Below are 22,682 nucleotides of genomic sequence, written 5' to 3'. Positions count from 1 at the left end.
GTTCCAGTCTTTGCATTAACCATAGAGGTTCCCTGTTGCTACTTTTGTCTCATAGTTGCTTTCCATTCCCTCTGTTTCCTCCTGGGGTATTGTGTCTGGTTGGTCTACGATGAATCCTCAAATGTATAGTATAGTTTAATCAGTTTACTTATCGTATTTTGTTCTGGGACATGTATTCAAATGGCCTAATCCAGCCCCCATCCCTTGTCTGGTTTTGCATGTATTCATTAGTGCCAAACAGTGACAGTATGCTATGGTTGTATGCATGCATTTGGTACTGTGCCTCCAGCACAACAAACAAGGGTTGCTAATGTGTATGTAAGGACAAAACATGTTTGTGCCCTGATGGTCCAGACACAGATTCACTTCTGCCGCCACCTTTTGATGGGGCTTGTGTAGTGACTAGCTGGGAGATTAATCAGCACAGAGGCACTGATGTTCCCTGTTGCAGTGGGAATTTTAGAGCCCACCCTGTGTACAAATGTTGTGATAAAATCTGGCTGTTTCCTATTACTGATCCATAACGTATTTGAGCACACCAAGGTTGCTCTGTCGTCAGCCTTATAAAAGTTCTGCTGTGCCATAGCTGAACTATCCCCATGTGTGCTGTTAGTTGATCTTTGGCTTTTGGTTAAATCTGCTTTGAAGGATACTCTGTTAATTCAGGGGTTGGCTCCACAGACTCATGACTAGACCTGCACGTAACTGTGACAACATGGAGGCCAATACTGACACAGGGTACACATGGCCACACACTTGAACTGGACACCTTTGTGCAATGAAACACTGGAAATATGTGAACACATGCAGCATGGTCTGCTGGTCCTCCACAGCCACAGGAGAAACATAGGTCATTTACATGACTCAAACTGTGGTGTACAAAACAATTTTAGGATTGGATTTGAAACTCTGTGTCACAAACACTGTACCCACTTAGCATGTTTAAATGCCTGACTCATGGGTAGTATACACACAAGTGACCATGAAGTGGTATCCAACATTTCATTACATGTGAGGGGTAACATATCTGACATAGCCATTATCAACCATCCTCAATCTTTCCTGTGTATAGCTAGTCATGGGAAATGTTTTGTCCCCAGTGTCAAGCAAGTACACACAGCATAAGACGCAACAGATATTACAAACACCTATCATGACTGATGTACCTCAATGAATGGCATCTGATGGTTATACCCATTTATAACACATTCATAGATGCACATTACACCAAATTGTTTGCATGCCATTCCCACAGAGGCACAACAATAATTTGACAATTTACAGACATAAACACACAGACCATGAGTCTATTTGTTTAGTAGCGTAGCCTTGCTGTCCTCTATTGATGCAACACCTGCTCAAACTAGAAAATCCCTATTTTATTTCCAAAGTTTTTGTTGCTGTTGCATCAGTTAATAGAGCTAATCCTGCACAACAACATGAGTATTATGGGCTGCAGTAGTATGGTTTGACATATGTGCCCAAACACTAGAACACACACTGCTGGTCATACTATCCTATCTTTGTATAGTTATAGGCTGCATTCATGTTAAAAATTGAAAAATCACTCAAATACAGTTTAAGACAGATTTTTAGATGCAAATGGGTCAAAAAAGATACACGTGTCAAAATATTACACATATGCGTTAAAAAATGACGCTCACACACATTATACATCAATTGGTCCCTAGAGTTAATTCCACCAATGCACCCCAGTAATGCGGTTATCCATTTAAAGTGTATTAATCCTTGAATGCGTGGGAATTTTCAGGCATTTGCATACAAAAATATTGACGCAAACCCCGTAAGTGTCATAAAATTACACGCAATACAAAAAAATGGCCCGCAATTAAGACAGGAAGTGATGTAATAGGATATCCTGCTTGCAGAAATGGTACAGTGGGTGTACTTTCACTTTCACTTTGCAGTCTGTGATTATTCTACACTGTGTGGCTGTGTCTTGACTTGTCTCTGTGAATATTGTGAATTTGTCTCCTGTGTGCTCTTGATATTGTATTTTGGTGTTTTGTAACTGTCTGTGTTATCCTGTGTGAGTGTTTTTGTCATTTATTGTAACTAGATTTGTCTTTGTACTGTTGGGAGTCTGTTTGTGGGTATTGTTAGTTGGGGTATTGTTGGGCTGTCTCTGGGTTAGTTAAGTTTCCTTTTCCTACCTCCTTTCCCTGTTTTTCCCTCTTTAACCTTTTCTTTCTTAATTGTGTTGAGATGTTGGGAAGGCCATGTTTGGGGCGAATGGGTGAGGAGGAGCTAGGGGCATTTGTGTGGCTGGTGTGCCACTTCTTCCCCCTGATGTTGGAGGCTGGGGCCGGGTGATACAGGGGTATCACACGGAGGCAAGAATACCCAGGTAGGCAAAGGTGCTGTTCCACCTGCGGTGCATATTCAACAGCCAGTGCAACGACCACCAGCTAAAGCTTCGCTGGGTTGACCTGGTGGTCCGAGAGCAGGACCTGCCGGACCACCTAGGTGTGGTGATTGGTGGCCCTGTTGGTGAGTACAAAATTGATTAATATGTACAGTACAATGTTCTGGAGTGACAGTAGCAGATTTTGTGGTATGCTGCATACAATGTTTGTGGACATGTGGGATTCAAGTTGAATAAACTGTGGCCCTGATTTATACAATTTTTGCAATGCATTACCGTCATTTGTTGACGCAAAAGCTGCACAAACTTACAAAAGACAAATTCATTTTGTAATTTAGTGCCGCTTTTGCGTCAATAGACGATGGTAATGCGGCACAAACAAAATTATGAATCAAGGCCTGTGAGTGTACCAGTCCACAGTTCCTTGTGTTACCAATGTAGTCCCCAGATTTTTTGAACCATGTCCGAACAGTATTCATGGCCATACGTACCAAGCTCTTCATAACCTCTGCTATTTTCTTAGGCCCATATTTCTACTTTGTTTGTTCTGCATTTATGTTATTTCTGGATGCAAAAGTATAGCACACTTGCTACAATCAAATTTATTTTGCTAATTTCCATAGCTGTAGCGTAAACAAATGAAGCAAATGCAACACAAGAAATGACACATCTGGCCCTAAGATCACTGTTTCTGTGTGTTCACGTCTAGACCGATAATGTTTCACATGACCAAACCCAAATGGGCCAGGATGCTACCAGATTGCAGTAGCACAAAACAGGTTCATCTCGTGGCTTTTCGGAGTAGGCGTTTACATCCTATCATTGAGTAGCAGGGCTCAACAATATTTTTGGCTTGGACGCAATTGCAGGTACTGAGCTAGTGCAGTTACCATCTGTGTTTCTTCAGTGCCAAACTATTTTGTAAAGTGAATGGGTCATCATGGGATCCCTGCTCTTTGTGAATGCATGGTCACAAACTATTTTTGAGCATGATGTTGTGCAAGGGACCACTGACTGCTTCCATTATACTATTTTAGCGATGAAATAGGTTGGTATTTTACTTTCGGTACACCCATGCAGTGTGAAGGCTGTCACAGACATGGTGGTATGTTAAGATCAGCAGGCCAGCATTCCTGTGAGTGCCGCCATTCCCAAGGTGCTTTCAAATAGAGACCTACCTTATCATGATTGCAGAAGTAGGAAATTTGCTAACCCATGTTTTTATTAGCGGACAGTGTCAGTTCGGTTGTACTACCACTGATCACCCAACTTGGCAATTCTAAGTTGCTGATTCTGCCAAAGTGTGATTTACAATACCTGATATAGGTACACAGGGCCCTTAGTAACACATTCCACGTTCAATGACTACGCCTGTGCCCATGCATTCTGTCAAGGATGATCAACTAAGACACTGTCAGCATACATCTTTTTGTTGTTTTGAATCAGAAAAGTGGCCATTCCATGTTTAGCGTAACATTGTCATCAAGTAACACAAAGGATCCCTGCCATCATGTTGTCATAGGGGGCATATACGGCTCAGGGTACACTTCCAATGTGGCAAAAGTAACCTACATACAACACTGGCAAACTTATTATGGACCACTGAAAGCACAATAATTCATGAAGGCAAATCAACCCACATGAGCATCACACAGTTACTCATTGTCCCTTGACGCACAAGCCACAATACCTGAGTCACTGGTATTGCAGTGCACCAGGAATGTGGCATTGCATGTGTCTCCAATTACAAATGATGAAATGGAGTACCCTCCGGAATGAATTAAGCACAAAATTGAGTATTCATGTTGGCACCACATGATTGTTAGGGCCAGTGCATATGTGTGTCTATCGCTCACTGTAGTTACAGTGTCAATGCATGTTTGCAATGGTATGTCTGTTGTGGTGTCTACATGCCTGATGTGCAGCTCTATCATATAAAATGTCGCACAGTGATTTGTTGTTCCAACTTTTGTACAGTGAGCAGACATTGAGCACACATCACCCTTCCATGTTTTACAGATGGACCAGCCCCCCACACAATAGGTGAAGTGGCTCGATTTGCGGACCCAGACATATCCAGTAATTGTTAATATATTTGTCCTGTGTTGTGTTTGCAGCTGTTGTGTGATTGACTCCTGTGTGTTGGACTCATTGCAAGATATGATGTGCTGGCACGTGATCTGGTTTGTGATTTGACTGGAGGTTGACATATTGTTCCATGGAAGAGTTAGACATTCAGCGGCAGATAGTCATATATTGGGAGTTGAGTGCTGCACAATAGGCATGGGCAGGTGAACAAGGTGATTTGTTGCTACATGTATGCCAAAAATTGACTTGGAGGTGGACAGTGTCATAATTTAGTCAGCAAGTCATACCCTAATTCACACAGAACAGTGATGCATCACTTTTACACACAGACTTGTGCATCCCTGTTAAGTAATGAACATGTAGAACTGTATGGGTGACTGTCCCGCAGCATCTAGCTCCACATGTTGTACTCCATTTACGTGGCACTTGAGTGAAATGTCATAAGCGTGCATGCAGGTCAAGGCCAGATGGGTGCTTGCATCAATGTGCTTGATTTTGGAAATGTGTCAGTGAGACAATTGTCCACAAATAGAAAAATGAATGTAGATGTGATTGTCCAATGGTTGACTCAATCCTAGTTGGCAGGCCTACTTACCTGTGGTGGACTGACTAAACCCATGTACAGCTGTCCAAAGCTTCGTGGTTGTCCTTGATGTTTGAAAGTATGTGTTGAATGTCCATTCCCCCCTGAGGCGCAGAGGTAGGGGTAGAAAATATGTGTAGCTAGGTGTGATGGTCACAGTGTAGATGACAGATATGTAATTCAAGCATTCATGTGTTCCAAACTACAATGCCCCCTCATGATTACCAACTGCATACCATCCTGTCAGGTCCATATACAAATCACAGGTCTTGTGTGCCTTGAATTTGGTACAGAAGATAGTGATTAGTCGGCCAGGCACATGTTAAGTACTTGCAGCATTTGTTATGTGACTAATAGCAGCACAAATATGCACAGATCATTTAATTAAGTACACTCCTTGAAGTGCATTGCTGTACTGTTGGATAGTTGATGGGTAGGCTGTGTTGGCATGTCCTATAGACATTCTATCATCTGTACTGTGATTTGGACTGCATGTGCTATTTTTGATGAAGTGTTAGAATATCATCTGTACATGTATCACACAATGATGTCACTAATGTTTGCCTGTCTCTATTTGTACAGCTGCCAACATGAATGCCCAGGAGATACAGGAATTTCAGAGGCGGGCAGTGCGGTACTGCCACAAACTCGATGTGGAGGCTGGGTTCCGTAATATGGAAGGAGATATCATCATGAGAGAGCCACAGGTGTATGGAGGGCATTTAGCCAAGTGGGGCCAGCATTGCCCACAACTGCCACCACCACCACAGCTCAGACCACAGTGGCCCCAGGGATGACAGCCACTCCAGCAGGTCCCTCGACCTCATCAGCCCAAGGACCACAAGCAGCACCTTCTGCACCTCCCCCTCCAACCACGGCACCAGCATCAGCACCATCTTCAACAAGTGCTACCCAGACGACCCCAACTGCAGTATTGGACATGACCGAATTCAGGACACTACAACGTGACATGCAACGTATGTTGCGCCGGATGGACAGGCTGCAGCAGGAGGTGGCCCGCAATAGCAGGAGACTGCAGGGGATTAAGAAGATCCTGAGGAGGGCCAATTTGTGACTTTTTGATCCTCACCCACAATTCTGTCCCCTCCCTCCTCTTTCATCGTTCTTTTCTTCAGTGGGTTTCGGGGGCTTAGTGTTAGGTTAGAGTAGGCTGCTAGTTTAGTTAGGATAAGTGGGTTGGGGGTGTTATATTATTACATGTTTGTTTGGGGGTGGGTGGGTGTTGGATGATGTTGGGGTTTATGTGTATAAAAAAAAACAATTATAAAATAAAAAATACAAAAAAAAAATATATTTGTTTAGGATAAGTTAGTATGTGTTTAGGTCAATATATGTTGTCCTACACATATAAGTAGGGTAGGGGTTGATGTTTGGAGTGTTTAGTTACATGTGGTAAGTCAGTTTAGCTTAGGGTAGTTAGGGACAGTTGTAGGGAATGTATAGTTAGGATAGGTTAGGTTAGTTTAGGTGTTTCCAATAGTTAAGCTTCCATTCATACTGATATAATAAGGTTTTATGTACTCCTTTACAGTATGTATCACATGCTTGGGGATCAGGGCCTTTGCATGAGTGTACAGTGTCAATGATGTATTTGCATTTGTGTTCTATCCTGCATCCAAATCCCATTCTTGACCTGGTTATTCCCACTTCCAAATGAGCTGTCACATTGGCAGCTATAACAAAGTTACTTCTCTATGCATCTGCCATCCATTGCACCCACCACTCATGGTAACTATGGTTCCCAATGTGTTGTAAAGGTTGGTGTGATTTTAAATCTGTCATCGTTTGAGTCCTGTGTTGGAATCTTGGGCACTGTGGGACGTCTGCCTGCAGCCTGATGTTCATGTGAACCCTGATAAGCTGAGTGATGTCATAATCTTATGAAGTTCAGTATACATAACTCACACCTAAGATTTCTTACATTGTACTCCCAGGTTACGTAATTGTCCATACACTCGTACACATCCATTCCTGCTGTATGGTGAGTGTGTGTGATAAAGGTTTAGAGTCAGATGTCACATACATAATGATTGTCTAGAAGTGAATGTGGGGCACATTGAGTTTCATCTTGTACATACTTTGGACCTGACATATTCAGTTCTACACAGCATTATACTGTTTGTGATCTTTTGACTTCAGAAATAAGCCTAAGGAAGTACAGATAATGATCAAATCCAGACCCTTGTGCATAGTTATCAGCCCACATTCTTTCTACACTGTTGCATTGACATTCTGTGGCCATTGACATGTTACATGCATCACAAATCTCCTACACAGTTGATGCGTCACATTACACAGAGAAAAAATGGTTGTGTCAGCGCTATTTATTTTAAAGTGCTGTAGTGCAATATTTACATAGTCCAGGATTGTAAGGCCATTCGTGTGACGCCTTTTATTGTGATACAACACAAGTGCAATGGTGAGGGACATGTCATTGGAAATGCTTTGGTGAAGTGTCATTCAGGGCAGAGGAACATGAATTGCCAATGAGGTAGTGAGAGACAATTGCAGTGCATAGTGGTAAGGTAAACAGTGTGCTGGTGAACAGTGCATGTTACCAACTGTAGCAAGACTGGCATGTTAACAAGCACAGGACATAGGAAATCAGTGCCCATGAAGGGATCCAAGATGGCGGCCGGATTTTCCGGCTGATCGGCACTACCGCTCTAGCCCATCCCCAGACTGCACGCGGCTTCCATTCACCCGCGAAAGCCGCGGATGCCCCGGATGCCGTGCGCCTGCAGCACGGACCGCTGCGGGTGCTCTACGGCTTTCTGGTGGCTCCTGCAAGGATCGTGGCCGCGACGGCAAGCACCAGAGGGCCCCGCAAGAAGATGCGAGCGCGGCACTTGCCCTAGAACCGCGCTCCTTTTCTTTCCGACCGAGCGCGATCCCCGCCATTTCCTGGCAATAGTAGTTGGCGTGTGGGGCGTGCGGGACGTCCGGATGGTGCCGAAGTTGAACAGGACCCCTCGCTCCCTACGGGAACGGCAGAACCAAGAACCAGGCGGTACCAGAAAGGACAAAAAGCTACCGGTCCCCGGACTGAAAGAGCACAGCAATCTGCATATGAAAGGGGGCCTGCAGAAAACAACTGATATGGAAAAAGATGCAAGGAACTTGGTTCCAACAATATTTACTAGCATGATGCGGCTTAAGCAAAGGTCCACAGAAAAAGCAGCATGTGACTCGCAATCCAGCGTGCCAGGATTCGATGATGAGCAGGTACCTGTTGCACCTATATCTCTTGAAATACTCACTCCTATATGTGATGCAGGGGGGAGGGAGCCACCCAGCCGAGAGACTATCAGTACAAGTCCAGGAAATAGTGGGTAGGTGGTGGTCCCCCCCCCGGTGGGGTGTGATAAGCTATCTGAGCAGGAACCCAAAGAGTCAAATCAGGGGCCTCAGGAGTCTAATCCAGAGAAATGTGAAGTACAACCTCGCGCCTTAAGCAGCAAGTTAAACCCGCAACAGGCTGAGGGTATGGCCAAGTGCTCAACGATATATGAGACTATCCCACCAGCTTCAGTCCAGAGGGGGAAAGAGGCAAAACCACCAAACAGTGACCAGGGGCCATTCGATACAGCAGAAAGCTTTTTTTCTCTCTCCGATCAGTCTAGAGACTCAGATTTAGACGAGGAAATTCCTTTAACAGATTCAGATATTGAGAGCAGCTCCGCAGCAAGTATCTGGGTATCTAACTACTCAACATGCAGAAGAAAATCAGTCGAGCAAACTGATGCTAGGAGTAGTTCAGGGGCCAAGTTTAGGAGAGACCCGCTTAAGCCTCAAGAGGAGGATGGTGAAATGCAGTGGGATTATACGGCTACCCAACAGGCTTTTTCGAAAAGCGATTCGGCCTGCAGTATTCTAGTGCCCCCTCCTACGGGTGGCCCTGCAGAGCCTCCCTCGTTGGATCTCATTTACAGGACAATGGTTCAGAATCATGAACAGGCTCAGAGGGAGAGCAGGAAAATGAAAGCAGCAAACAGACAGCTACAACTATCCATTAAAAAAGTGGTTAAATCCTGCCAGGACATTGGTATACGCATCGCCACCATGGAGACTCGAACCGAGGAGTTTGAAAATGAAGTTAGAGCAGCAACAGCACAGACCACGACACAAGGGCAGCAGATCTCGGATATTCAATGGAAACTGGAAGATGCAGAAAACCGCCAGCGGCTGAATAATTTGAGGATTTTGGGTATAGCCGAGGACCTCGAGGGGCAGGATACTAGGGCCTACATAACTTCACTTTTCAAGAAAGCATTCCCAGACCTGATCGGGTGGGATTGGGAAAAGTAGATTCAGAGAGCACACCGTTTTCCGTTAATGAGGAAAAAACAAGCCTTGACTTTTACAGGTAGAGACCAGAGCTATCCACGGGCTATTATAGTGTATTTTGGTAATTTTGTATTGAGACAGGCTGTGTTTGAAAAGACTCGCCCCAATTCAAAGGTGATGGTGGAAGGTGTATCATTCTTTAGCTGGCCAGACTTTGCACATGCCACTGTAGAGAGACAGTGGTGACTCAGGCAGATGATTGCTCAATTCCAAGAGTTGGGGGCGGAAGCCTACTTGTTAAGCCCTGCACGTCTAAAAGTTGTCTATAAAACAACTACAAGATTTTTTCTCTCAGAAATTAAGGCAGGGGAATATGTACAGCAACTGAAAACCGGCCAAGTACAGGGGGTACGGGAGAAGGGGGGGGATGGATTGCCGTAAATAGCCGTTTTTATGTAAATGTATGTGATACTGATTTGGGGTAGGCAAACTCCCCCTTCTCTCCGCTTTCTACTCCCTTATTTTTCTCTTTTTGTATCTATGTATCTCTTTTTTGCCTTTTTTGATTGTTTTTGGCCAAGGGTTTTGATTGGGAGGGTGAAGACGAGGGGCCGTGGGTACGGATTGGCAAGCCATAGATGTGTGAAGGTGTTTTACGTATGGGTGGGCTAACGGGACTGGCAAATACCATCTTACAGGCTCAGGAGCCTGGCGATTCCATTTGTAGGGGTAAGGGTTGAGGGATGGGTTAGAGGAAGGCGGGGGGGCTCTCAGGGACAAAAAGGATAATGGGACACACAGCAGGGGGAGTGGGGATGGCTCTTATCAGTGGAAAAGGGGGCAGGTCGTGAAAGCAGCAAAATTGAATGGGGCATACAGGGGAGCAAGAAGGTTCAACATCCATAAAAATGGGGCAGGAAAGTGAAATACGTATTGCCACAGTGAACGTCTGTGGGCTCAATAACAACAAAAAGTGGCAGCTTGTAGGAGAGGTTTTTAAGTCATGGAATGTCGATATTATTTGTGTGCAGGAAACACATATTCCAGGTACACAAAAGCAGCTAATGGAGTTTTATGGGTGGAATCTAGCGGTTTTTACACGACAACATACAACGACTAGAGGGGTCGCGATATTAACTCGGATCAGAACTTTGGTTATACATAAACAATTTGCTGATAAACTCGGCAGGCTGGTTCTGTTGGAATGTTCCGTTAAGGGGCTAAGGTTCACTCTATGTTCTATTTATGGATCCAACACAGATGATCCAGAGATACTGGAATCGCTTAATTTAGAACTTACGACTTGGGCAACGCCTATTATAATGTGTGGAGATTTCAATATACATTTAGATAATAAAGAAGCCATTCAGGAACAAACACTCTACCTGGGTAGAAAGAATAAAGTTTTTAGGGCACTTCAGTCATTGGCAATTAATCATGGCTTGATCGACGCCTGGCAGTTGTGTTGCCCGCAGGATTCAGGGTTCACCTTTTTCTCTGCCCCGCATAAGAAGCTAGTCAGGTTAGACTACTTTTTTGTGACAGCCTCTTTTCAAAACCAAATAAGGGTCAACAGACTTCCTAGAATCATATCAGACCATAACCCATTGGTTTTGGCTATGGAGATTGGGAGAAAGGGCCTTCAGCCTAGATCTTGGACATTTGATAGGGCACTATTAGCTGATCCAGGGTATATCCAAAAAATGAAGGAAGGGATCCCAGAATTTTTAAAGATAAATCAGGGCTCTGCTTCTTGCCAGATAGTTTGGGATACATTTAAAGCTGCTGTCAGAGGAGAAACCCTGAGTTATGGGTTAAGAAAGGAGAAAATACGCATGGATCAGTTAAAATTAGGTCAGACAAAGTTGGTTATAACAGAGCAGCGACTAGGGGAGGTGATCTGCAGCGGAGTAGAGATCTCAGACATTCTGTGTGAGGTGAATATCATTAAGGCAGAAGCCACCAAGATTTTTATGGATACGGTTGCTGCAAAATTTTTAGTATATCACCAGAAATGCTATGAGTATAGTGGGAAAGTGGGCCAACAGCTGGCCTTAAGAATAAGACAAAAGCAGGTATTTGGGAGCATTAAAAGTTTAGTGAATGAAGAGGGCCGGATGGTACACAACGGTCCAGAGATCATGGAAGTCGTTAGACGATTCTATCAAAAATGATATACCCAGGAAGAACAGCCCCAAGAAGAGGAAGGGATCGATGCTACGGGCAATGAGATACCAGACCAGTTAAGAGAGGAAGATAAGGCAGCTCTAGAAGCACCTATGACATTGGAAGAATTGGATACAGCAACTCGCACCCTGGCAAGCGGGAAGGCGGCAGGGGGGATTTAATTCCACTAGAATTCTATAAAGTTTTTTTTGTGGAGATATGTAAACAGTTGCTTAACCTATTTATCGAAGTACAAGCAGGGGCTCCTCAACCGGCCTCCTGGGGGGAGGCTAAGATAGTAGTCTTTCTGAAAAAGGACAAGGAACCCACTCAGCCTGGTTCATATCGCCCAATCTCTCTAATTAGTAGCGATGCCAAAATGTATGCTTAAATACTTGCTAGCCGCCTGAGTTTGGTAATCTCAGGTTTAGTATCTCCATGGCAGCATGGCTTTATCCTGGGGAAGAGCATGGCAGATCATATAAGACGAGTCGTCACGTTACTTGACGTCAGTGCAACAGTCAAGCTTCCCATGGCAGTAATCTTGTTAGATGCGGAAAAAGCCTTCGATCGGGTTCATTGGCCCTTTTTATGGGCCGTCCTGCGTAAAAACAACATCGGCCCTGGGTTTGTTAAAGCAGTTCAACAGCTCTACCACAAACAAACGGCTACGATACAAGTTGCCGGGCTAAAGTCGACCTCAATCAGTATTCAGAGAGGTACGCGACAAGGGTGCCCATGTTCACCATTGCTTTTCGCGCTATATATTGACCCCCTGATCAGGAGAATGATCAGGAATGATCGGATCATTCCAGTCTCATTGAGAGGGGGGTGTACTAAGATCTTAGCATATGCTGACAATATTGCGGTGGTGACCACGGACCCCAGGACTGCTATATTGGAAATAGAGCAGGAAGCCAGGCAGTTTGGGAAAAGATCTGGCTATTTGTTGAACAAAAGTAAATGCCAAATGTTGGTGAATGAATCAGTAGATTTTATGGATGAGCGGGTACTGACACAGGTACAATATTTAGGTGTTAAACTCACAGCAAACCTTGATGAAGTGGTGAAAATAAACATGGCCCCGATTTTAACGGAGACTAGGAAAGATCTCGCTCGCATTAACAATCTACACTTGTCACTCATGGGACACTGCAACGTGATTAAAATGGTGTTTTTACCCAAAGTACTCTATCTTTTTAGAACAATCCCCCTAGAGATTGGGCAAGACTGGTTCAAACTAATAGAAGGATTGGTTAATAGTTTCATTTGGTCCTATACATAGCCGTGCCGGGCTTTCCACTATATGACTCTTCCAAGATAGAAAGGGGGGTGGGCACTTCCCAATTTTAAACTTTATTATCTGGCAGCAGTGCTGCAGTATGCACAGACACTTTATGTTACGGATAGATCCGGGCAAGATGCTCTCCCTTCGATATATACCCTGATTTTGGGTAAAGAAGCAGATGCAGTCTTTCTGCGGATTCTGGAACCCAGCTACTACAAAAAGGTTAAATTTAAGGTAATTTGTGCTGCATTTAAGGTATGGACTCAGGTTAAGCGCAAGATAGGTATAGGACGAATCTGCTACTACACTCCCCTGTGGATTACTCCTACGTTTCCAGCGATATTTAAAGACCACTATTGTTTGAGGTGGAGTAATCGTGGCATTCATAAAGTCGGGGACCTTTTCCATTCTGGCAGCCACTTCAAATCATTTGAGGAACTGAGCATGGAATTTGCGCTGGAAAAAAGAGATTTTTTAAATTTTTTACAGATTAGAGCCTTTTTGCTAACTAGTATGACCCAAGGTTGGCACATAGACAAGATTAAGCTAATGGAAGCTTCACGACACCCCACTAGCTGCGGCATTAAAAACCTGTATCCATTGCTTTTAAACGTTATACAGGATGACCTGGCTTTACTTGTCAAAAAATGGGAAGGACGGGTTGGAGCTAAAGAGACAGAGGTTTGTGAGTCCATGGAAATGGCACGGACTGTTTTATTGTCTGCGGGCCCGCATGCTCAACATTTTATGGTATTGTATAATCTATATTACACACCTGCTAAGATTGCGAGCTGGGGTAAAACGGTGGGAATCATGTGTCCACGATGTGGTTGCCCGAAAGCAGATCTCTGTCATATGTTCTTTGAATGTGAAAAACTGGAAAGTTTGATTACCGGGATATCTGATATATTGAAGAAAATCTTGAAACAGGCTATCTATTTGACACCTCAAATGGTTTTGCTGGGAGTTGATCATTCAGTCTGTAATAGTCGAGATAGATACTTCCTGTTCATAGCAATGTCGGTATTTCGCAGCTGCATAGCATCTTTGTGGCGTGATGTAGACCCCCCACGATTTAATCAATGGCTTTCACGACTTTTATCTATGTAACACTTGGAGAATAGCCTGTATGAACTAAAAGGAGCCGCGGCCGGTAAAAGACTCACTAGAGCTTGGGCACCCTTTTCTGCATGGCTCTTGGGTCCAGAGAATATGTTAGCTAAATAATGAATCTTATATGAGATCTCTAAAAGTACAAACTATGATTATTGATTAGAATGCGTTTTCTCTCCTGTATGACAACATTGATGTACTCATGTTTTTTGTGTTGCAAACATGTAACCCGCTGTGTGTTCTAATAAAAAATAAAAAATAAAAAAAGGAAATCAGTGCCCATGTGGCATGGACTGGTGCTACCATGTACTCCTATGGGTAAAGGTGATCTTTTCCACGTCTTCATCTTCTGATGTGTGTGTCGTCTCCTCTGCCCTTGGTGGTGGTGGATTTGAAGGCGAAACACACACTTCAGTGTTTGAAGAAGTGGACTTAGAATTCCCGGTAGCTGCCAACTGTGGGGCTATTAAGGGCATTACTGCAGCAAGGAGGAGCTGCTGGTTCTTGAGTATAGCAGCTACATCGCTGTGGTAGGCAGCCAGGTCGGCCCTGAGGGGGTCATGATTGAAGTTGTGCGCACAGTGAAAAGTTTGGGATGCCAGGTGTTGTGGCAACTCCCTAACTGCTGTGGTGAAATCCCTCACACTGCTGTAGACCTTGCAGTAGGGATTGTTGCACTTGCATGGCTGCTGACTGTTCTGCAGATGACATCATGCACATGCACATCCCTCAAGGCTGGCTGCCAAATTTTGCATCCCCACCCACACCTCCTTGGCCAGCTCCCACTATACTCCCACTACTGACCACTCAAAGGTGGTACTAGTGTCATCAGAGTCCTCAGTTGTGTTGGAGCTGGCAGGTTGTACTATTGGGGTGGTGGGTGGGTCCTCTGTGATTGCTGCTACATCTGTGCTCCTCCTTGCGAGTGAAGGTGGGGTCTGGAGGGTTCCAAGGACATCTTTGAGGGTTTGCTGGCCAATGGTTGTCAGCTCGTCATCCATGTCATCAGGGAAGGACAGGCATATCCACAGGAGCGACATCGTCCTCTGCAATGAGATATTGTACAATTAGTGTGTCTGTGTTGTGGCAAATGTAATGTGATGTCACTGACTTCATATTAGTGGGACATTGTAATCTTGGTTCCTGTTCATTGTTCTGTCATTAATATTAGCATTCTCACAGGCCTATGCTCCACCTGCATGTCACATGTAGTGTGGGCAGTTTGGGGAATTGTCTGCGTCACATCCTCTAGGTGATGGTTCTGTCCAAATTGTGTGTTGCCACCTTTTTGTCCTACTCAACCCTCCGTCTACTTCCATAAGCATGGTGAGGCCTTGCAATGGCTGTGGGTGTTCTGATGCCACTTGCACTACATTTAACAATATGGGACTGACCCAGTCTCTGATATTTCACATACATCTATACGTTGCTGAGACCAAGCACATACTATGTATAGCATTGGCGTGGTACAATACAGGTGTCAGCATTGGGAGTGTGTCATGTTGATGTTTGCCAATGTGTGCTACATTGCATTGCACTTATGGGCCTGGAAGCGTTTCATTTCCTCTGATGACTGTGCAGGTGTGTTTCACTAGCTAGACACATATGTCCTCCCCCTCAATGCTGTTGTCTCAGCAGGATGACAGTTGAGATGTTACAAGGTGGCATTGCAACTATTGTAACACAGGCACAGGGTGGACCCTGGAATGGGCAGCGTGGGTATGACATTACTGCTGTGTACTTCATAATGTAAGTAACAATACATGATGTGTATTGCACCTATAGACATGAGCATTTGACAGGATTTACACTTTGTTAGGAATTACAGGTGATTGATAACATTGTCATCCTAAACCCTCTATTTTGGGTGTGTTTGATCCATGGGCACCTAACTGCCATTTGCTTCTTGACCAACACACATACCACAGGTGGTAGTTGCAACTGTTGTCAATGGTAAATGCCACTTGTTGATATGGCCTGAGACTGGAAATTGAGCCCTAGTTCATGTTGTAACAATACCAGCTGTCCTGTGACAGCAGCCCAGTTTTCGTTCTACCCTACCCTCCTGGACTAGCTTTGCCTTTCTAGCAGCCTTGGCATGGCAGAGTACCACCATGCAAAGGTTGTTGGTTGTTGGCCTCTCGTTTCCCCTGCACAGCCCATGCACCCGGTCCCGTGCCCCTTTGACCTTTCCACTGCCTGATTTCCATGGCTGACATGCATTGTGTAGTAGGTGTGTACCTCCCCCTGTTTGCAGTTAACATTTAGGCATTTTCACCCCCCATGCAACTTACCCTGCATCTGTGTTGTTTCCTGGTAGTCTGCACTGTCCTGTCCTTGAATTCCTGTGACGATCTCCTCTGGGATGATGGCTGCCACCATCTCCTCCATCTGGTCCGGGGCCTCCTGCAGTGCTGGACTCCCACCTCCAGTCTGCAGTGCTGCCTTCCTGTTCCTTGCCATTTTTTCCTTGATCCTGTGCTTGCAGTCATGCCAGCGTTTCTTGCACTCCGTGACTGTTCTACAGACCTCTGCCACACTGTTGATCTTGTCAACAATTTGTTGACAAATTGCCTCTCCCCTCCCAATTGGCAATTTAGAGGTGACAAAAAGTTGATGCTGGTGTTCCGTCACCTCTCTGATCAGTATTTCCTGCTCCTCTGCACTGAAACAACACTTCCTTTTCTTCTTCTCCCTTTCCTGGGTCTTGTCTGTGTCCTCCTGGCTGGTCTCTGGTCGACCGGGGTATCCCTGGGGTCTCTCCTGGCTTCAGGGATCCATTTTGGGGCTTCTTAGCACTGTTTGCTGCGTTTGCGCCGCTTTTTGGTGCTATTGCTGGGAAAAATGGCACATGTCCGGTTTGCGATGTCGTAAACCGGATTAGAGACATTTTCTCTGTGTTAACATCATTTTGCTTTATGACGTGGCAAAATGGTTGGAGTAAAAAAAATGACTCTAACCCGTGCTTTGCGCCACAGTGCGTCAAAGTATAAATTTTACACCTGGGTGGTGCTAAAAAATGGCGTTAGCCGGCGTTAACAGTTTTGACACAAAACTACGTTCTCGCAGTTTTGCATCAAAAAGTATAAATATGGCCCAAAGTGTTTTTATTTGAGTAGGTTTAGATTTGGTATAGCACATCACTTGGTCTCCTATCCAACCTATACTTATCATTATTCTCTCGTTGTGCCCTGTCCATGTGACTCGAGAACAAATCAGTCTCTGCTCATTCTTTTGTAAGCTTCATGCTTCCCCTAGAAGATGGTTCTTAGTGCCATTAAAACTTTTAAAAATTAAGCAGTGCTGGCCAGCTCTGTTTCATTTACGACTTCTACAAGCCCAATATATATGTTTAATGATTTACAAATATATTTGATCTGCTATACGGGCAAGGCAATTAGTGGAGAAATAAAATGGACACGTATATTTTGCTTGTATGCCAGATCCAACTGCGTACTGATTTTAATTCTGTTTTTAACGTTTTTCATTTTATGTTGTTTCTATGCTGTATCTTTCATGATTCTACTGTTTGTATACCGATTAATGATACACTTGACTTGAACAGTTAAGGCTGTCTTCGCATTCAGTCAAACAATTAGCTGCATAGAAGGGAGCAGGGAGCAGTCGATTATGGCTAAAAGCCAAATACAGATATTTAACATTTAGAAAAGAGGGCTGATACTTGGGAAACCCCAAAAGGAAACGAAAAGGGGCCAATGTGAAGCATGCCATTAGTAAATTAGATGTGCAGAAAGGATAAATTGTCTAAAGTAGAAACATATCCATTTAAATGTCCTTGCGGGTAGGGCCCACTCACTAAAAGCAAAGGCCATCAAGGGAGTTGATATAAGAATATAGAAGTGAACATTGTTAGGGAGGTGCATTGGTTTACAATCAGTTGGTGGAGACCACCGTTCTTCATGGGAACCATTCCTTTGCTAAACCATCCTTGAACGGCTGCCATCAGCTATTAATTGATTACCAACTTTTTATGAATCTTGGAGGGAGCAACAAGGAATACAATTATAAATTACAAGCAGAGTCTCTAGTGGATCGGATCTCTTCTTGAGCAGTGAAACTATTATTTACTCTATGAAAGACTAGAGAACCACATCTTCACTAGAATCCCATTACCTAAAGTTGATGAATGAAAAATCTGAGTTCCTGCCCAACAACAGGCCTATCTTAAGTCTTCTTTGTATTGCAACATGATAGGAAACTAGGGAAGGACACTAGTCAAACCTAAGCTCTCTGATCACCCACTAACCTTAACCAACGTTTAGTCCTCCTTTCTATAACATCATGGTACTAAACTTTTTAAAGAAGTAAACAAACAATAATCAAGGCGAAATCAGCTTGCTTACTCTTCTAGACCTCTCAAAAGTATTTGCTACAGCAAATCACAATTTGGGTATTAAACACGTTGTATAGTACTCTAGAATAAAAACTCCATAAATCTCTAACATCTGTTCTCTAGGAAAAACAATCTGTAATCTATGAAACTGTAGTGACACTGGCAGATAACATAGTCGAAGATCAGCTATACAGCTTGCCACAGCTGTGGAAAAAATACTTAAGTACACCTCAAATTGTCAGAAGGATCTAGGGAAGTTATCAAGTTGCATGAAGTAATACTACGTTTGAGACACTGACATCCTTTTAGCTGTCAAAAAGCAGAAAGTGTGTTTGTTGGACTTGTAAAAACTCTAAGGGTAATTCAAGTTTTCAGACTTTGCCACCTCTGATGATGTCAAGTTAGTTCAAAACAAATTTCCAACCAAATGATCTTTACTGTTTGTGAATTTAAAAAGAAGCATATGAAAAGGCTTACACAGAAAAATGGAAAAATCATCCTAAGGCCTGTTTCGCAGTAAACGTTGCCAATAAGCAAAGTGCACTTTGTGGTTTTACAAAGATACTATCGATTTATTAATTTTGTTGAACGTTGTATAAAATACTGAAAAGGCCAAGGGAAAGGATAGCATAGTGCGATGCACCATACACATCAATGAAAATATAGAGGTGATCATTCACCTCCAAGGGAGATGATAAATTATAACACCAGTAAAGCACATTTTGTTTCAAAGAGGCTCATTTAAAAATATGTTCTGAAGATGAGCTAAAAAGTAACCTGATATTCTGTAAATATATCAGAAGTTATTAATTTAAACATAGGTTTGCCATAAGATTGTAATTCTATCCAACTCTATCCTGCGCCTGCATTATATTAGTGCTACTACCAATGCTACCAATGCTGCATAATTTTTTTTTATCAACATCTCCTGCATTCCCTAAGTCAACCCAACCGCCAAGAATGTGTTATTTCATCGACTCCAGTATGGAAAGGTTATCCTTTGTTGCACATCTCTAAACAAATCATTCAAGTGTTTTCAGGGCTTATTATCTGAGTCAGCTTTTGCAAATTGTTCTACAATGTCCTCCTTGGAAAGGAGCTTTCCAGTTAGTCATCATGTTTTTGTTTTCATCTTTTCCTAATGATACCAAAATCAAATCACACCTACATGAATGACCTTAACAAACATCCAGTATTAAGAATGGAATAACTATTTACTTCGCACATTTGGCAATGCTTGACCGACCACAGGTGATGCCTCGGAGAACAAACAGGCCAACAAACCAACCGAACACCGGACAGTGACCAAACAAAGTAGCCTGCTCATCCAGGTGACCCTACTTAAAAGATGCCACCTGATCAAGTACAATGACCTGCACTCTGGAATATCTTTCCTATAATCCCATGGCTAAACAGAAACGTTCTGCAGAGGTCTAAAATACATTGTGGGGAATGGTCTGTGGCTTAAAACCTCATGAGCACTAGGTGTGCCTTTCTTTTTCTCACACTCATTGACAACACCCTTCTTTCACCATGCTCATCGAGCCAGTAAAGTACCTCATTATCAGACATATTGTTTGCTTGGAATAAATCTCCATACTCTTCAATTTGTTAAAGGTTTTCTTTTTTTTAACATATTATCCCATTTTAACTATCTAACATTGAAAAAATATCAGTAACCTGTGAGTGGTATCCGTAGGTCTGTTGGTCTACTGATGCTGTACACCCACAGATTTGTTGCTCTAGAAGGATGAAACTCTCTGAAAATGCTCCTGAATGATGCAAACCTCTGCTGCATTTAGTCTCTGGTGGTTCACTGGTTTATGTGCTCAAAATCCCATCAGTAAGTGCTGTAAACAAAGGATTGTTATAGGGAGGCTACAAAACCAATCAAACACTGCACTCCTTTATTATGGAAATACACTGGTAATCTCTTCCCACTTGGCTGACTAAATAGGAAAAGCCACACAACGTCTGAAGATTGTAAGCACAGTGATGGAATGAAAATAGCTTCCTCAGAGTAATACCAATGCTCATTGCATCACGTTTACAACGGATTACAGGTACACTACTGCTCGATGTGAATACATATTTTTAGTCTAACAAATAATTTACCCTGTCTGGAAAAGTCAGAGAATTTACTGGCAATCAGTCTCTCCGGTTGTAATGTTAGCTTGATTAAAGTGGTGAATGCACAACTCTAAAAAAAAAAAAACCCTACTGAGATGAGAGACCCTTGAACATCTCCCATTTGTTGTTTTAACTTTAGCAGTCAGGTCAGCAGCTGGAGACTGGCTCCTGTTTGAATATAACAGACATTGTAGATGAGGCTGGGAGCAAATACACAATGAGTCAATTTGCCCTTTAGCTGGTGAGGGGGAATGGCAACCGTTTTCTCACTGCAGTTTGAGATTGTTCCAGTCTTTTATCAGATCACCTTCATTCCAGTGGTAGAAGCCAGAGAGACTAAAGAAAGAGACACCTTATCAGCTATTACACTCCTATTAGGGTCCTTCAGATGAGCCCAGGCCCCTTTCAGAAGATTCTAATAATTCCCTCCCCACTTCAAGATGACTAAAAGATCTGCCCAGCCAGTTCATTCATAGGTGAGAAGGACGTCTTCATTAAATGAACTTTGTGGGTCTGTTAGTGTTCATATTTTCATCCATACCACCTGACTGGAACCAGTGGGCATTTACCATTTGTGCCCTCTCTAGAACCGTAACAAGATTCCATTGATGCTATGAATTTTTTACATAGTCTGTAGCTTTCTGTTGTTTATAGAGCCCTCTATACTCTGGAATGGCCTTCTGGCACACCCTGGGACACGGGCTAGGTCTAGGCACACTGAAATAGAGTCATGGCTGGGGTGCAACCATGGTGTGTCTTATTAGGGACCATGTGCCTGGGCCCCTTGGAAGTTCTGACTCAGTACCAGGGTTCCCTTGGCTTGAAGGCCATGTGGAGAGCCAGAAATAAGATTTGTGGCTCCAGAACTGTGAAGCAGTGGCCTTGTCAGATCAAACTCCTAGAGATAAGAGGAGTGAATGACCCAGCAACTCCTTTGCAAGAAGCGGTGTGTGCCTGGAAGCAGTAACAATGCTGCCTGAGTTCAGCCTTACTCACTTGATGACAGAAGCCTTCAGGGTGAAACTCTCCAAACTGATAAGCCCCATCAAATTGAGTGACCATATACTTCTTTTACATCAAAACGTCATTTTTCAGGTGTTCTCACAGGGAATTCAGAAGGATACTCACTAACTCTTCCTTGGTAACTTTATGAATGAATGAGCTATAATTCTAAACAGCGCTGCTATATGGAGACAGAGTGTCCAAGTCCTGGATCTTTCTAGAGATGGGACTAGAAAAAAACGTATCTAAAAGGACAACTTGCAAGACCAGCAGAGTATGAGAGAAGAATTAGATGTTCTTGGCTTTTAGGAAGCTGGTGCAGGTTGGCAATGCCCTGAACATGGAGGTCACAGAACCCAGCACTTTGCACTTATCACAGAGAAAACCCTGCACCCAGATAGGTATGCCTGGTGTGTGGAAGAAGTAAGAGAGTGGAGTATGTGGACTGCATGATCCACAGTGGCAAACGGAAATTGAACGGTAAGTGCGCAGAGCCTGGAACAGACGCAAAATCATTTGAAAAGACAGTCTGTGCAATTGGAAGCCAATGAAATGATAATAGTTCAGGAGAAATGTTTGAGTGCTTTATGTGGCCAAGAATGAGTCAAGCTTCCACATTAAGCACTATCTAGAGACAAGAGAGTAGGGGGCATATTTATACTCTGTTTGCGCTGAATGTGCGCCAAAAATTTTGACGCACAATCGGCGCAAACCCTGCCCCATATTTATACTTTGACATCCGACCCCGCAGGCGTCAAAATTCCACCATGTGCGTCATTTTTTGGAAGGGGGAACCAGCCTTGCGTTAATTATAGGCAAGGTAGGCGTTCCCTTCCAAAAAATGACTTTAAGCCCTGTGCCCCATATTTATACTCTGACGTCATTTTGACGCACAGGAGGGGGTGGGCCTTAAAAAACGGCGCACAGCCTGATGGGTGCCGTTTTTTAACGCCTGGGTCAGGGCAGGCGTTAAAGGACCTGTGGGCTCGGAAGGAGCCCAGAGGTGCCCTCCCCTGCCCCCAGGGACACCCCCTGCCACCCTTGCCCACCCCAGGAGGACACCCAAGGATGGAGGGAACCATCCCAGGGAAGTTGAGGTAAGTTGGGGTAAGTATTATTTTTCTGTTTTTTTAAGTGTCATAGGGGGGCCAGATTTGGGCCCCCCTACATGCCACTATGCCCAATGACCATGCCCAGGGGACATAAGGCCCCTGGGCATGGCCATTGGGCAAAGGGGCATGACTCCTGTCTTTGCTAAGACAGG

Source organism: Pleurodeles waltl, chromosome 8, assembly GCF_031143425.1.
Source record: "Pleurodeles waltl isolate 20211129_DDA chromosome 8, aPleWal1.hap1.20221129, whole genome shotgun sequence".
In the NCBI taxonomy this organism is placed as follows: Eukaryota; Metazoa; Chordata; class Amphibia; order Caudata; family Salamandridae; genus Pleurodeles; species Pleurodeles waltl.
This window is presented reverse-complemented; position numbering follows the sequence as displayed.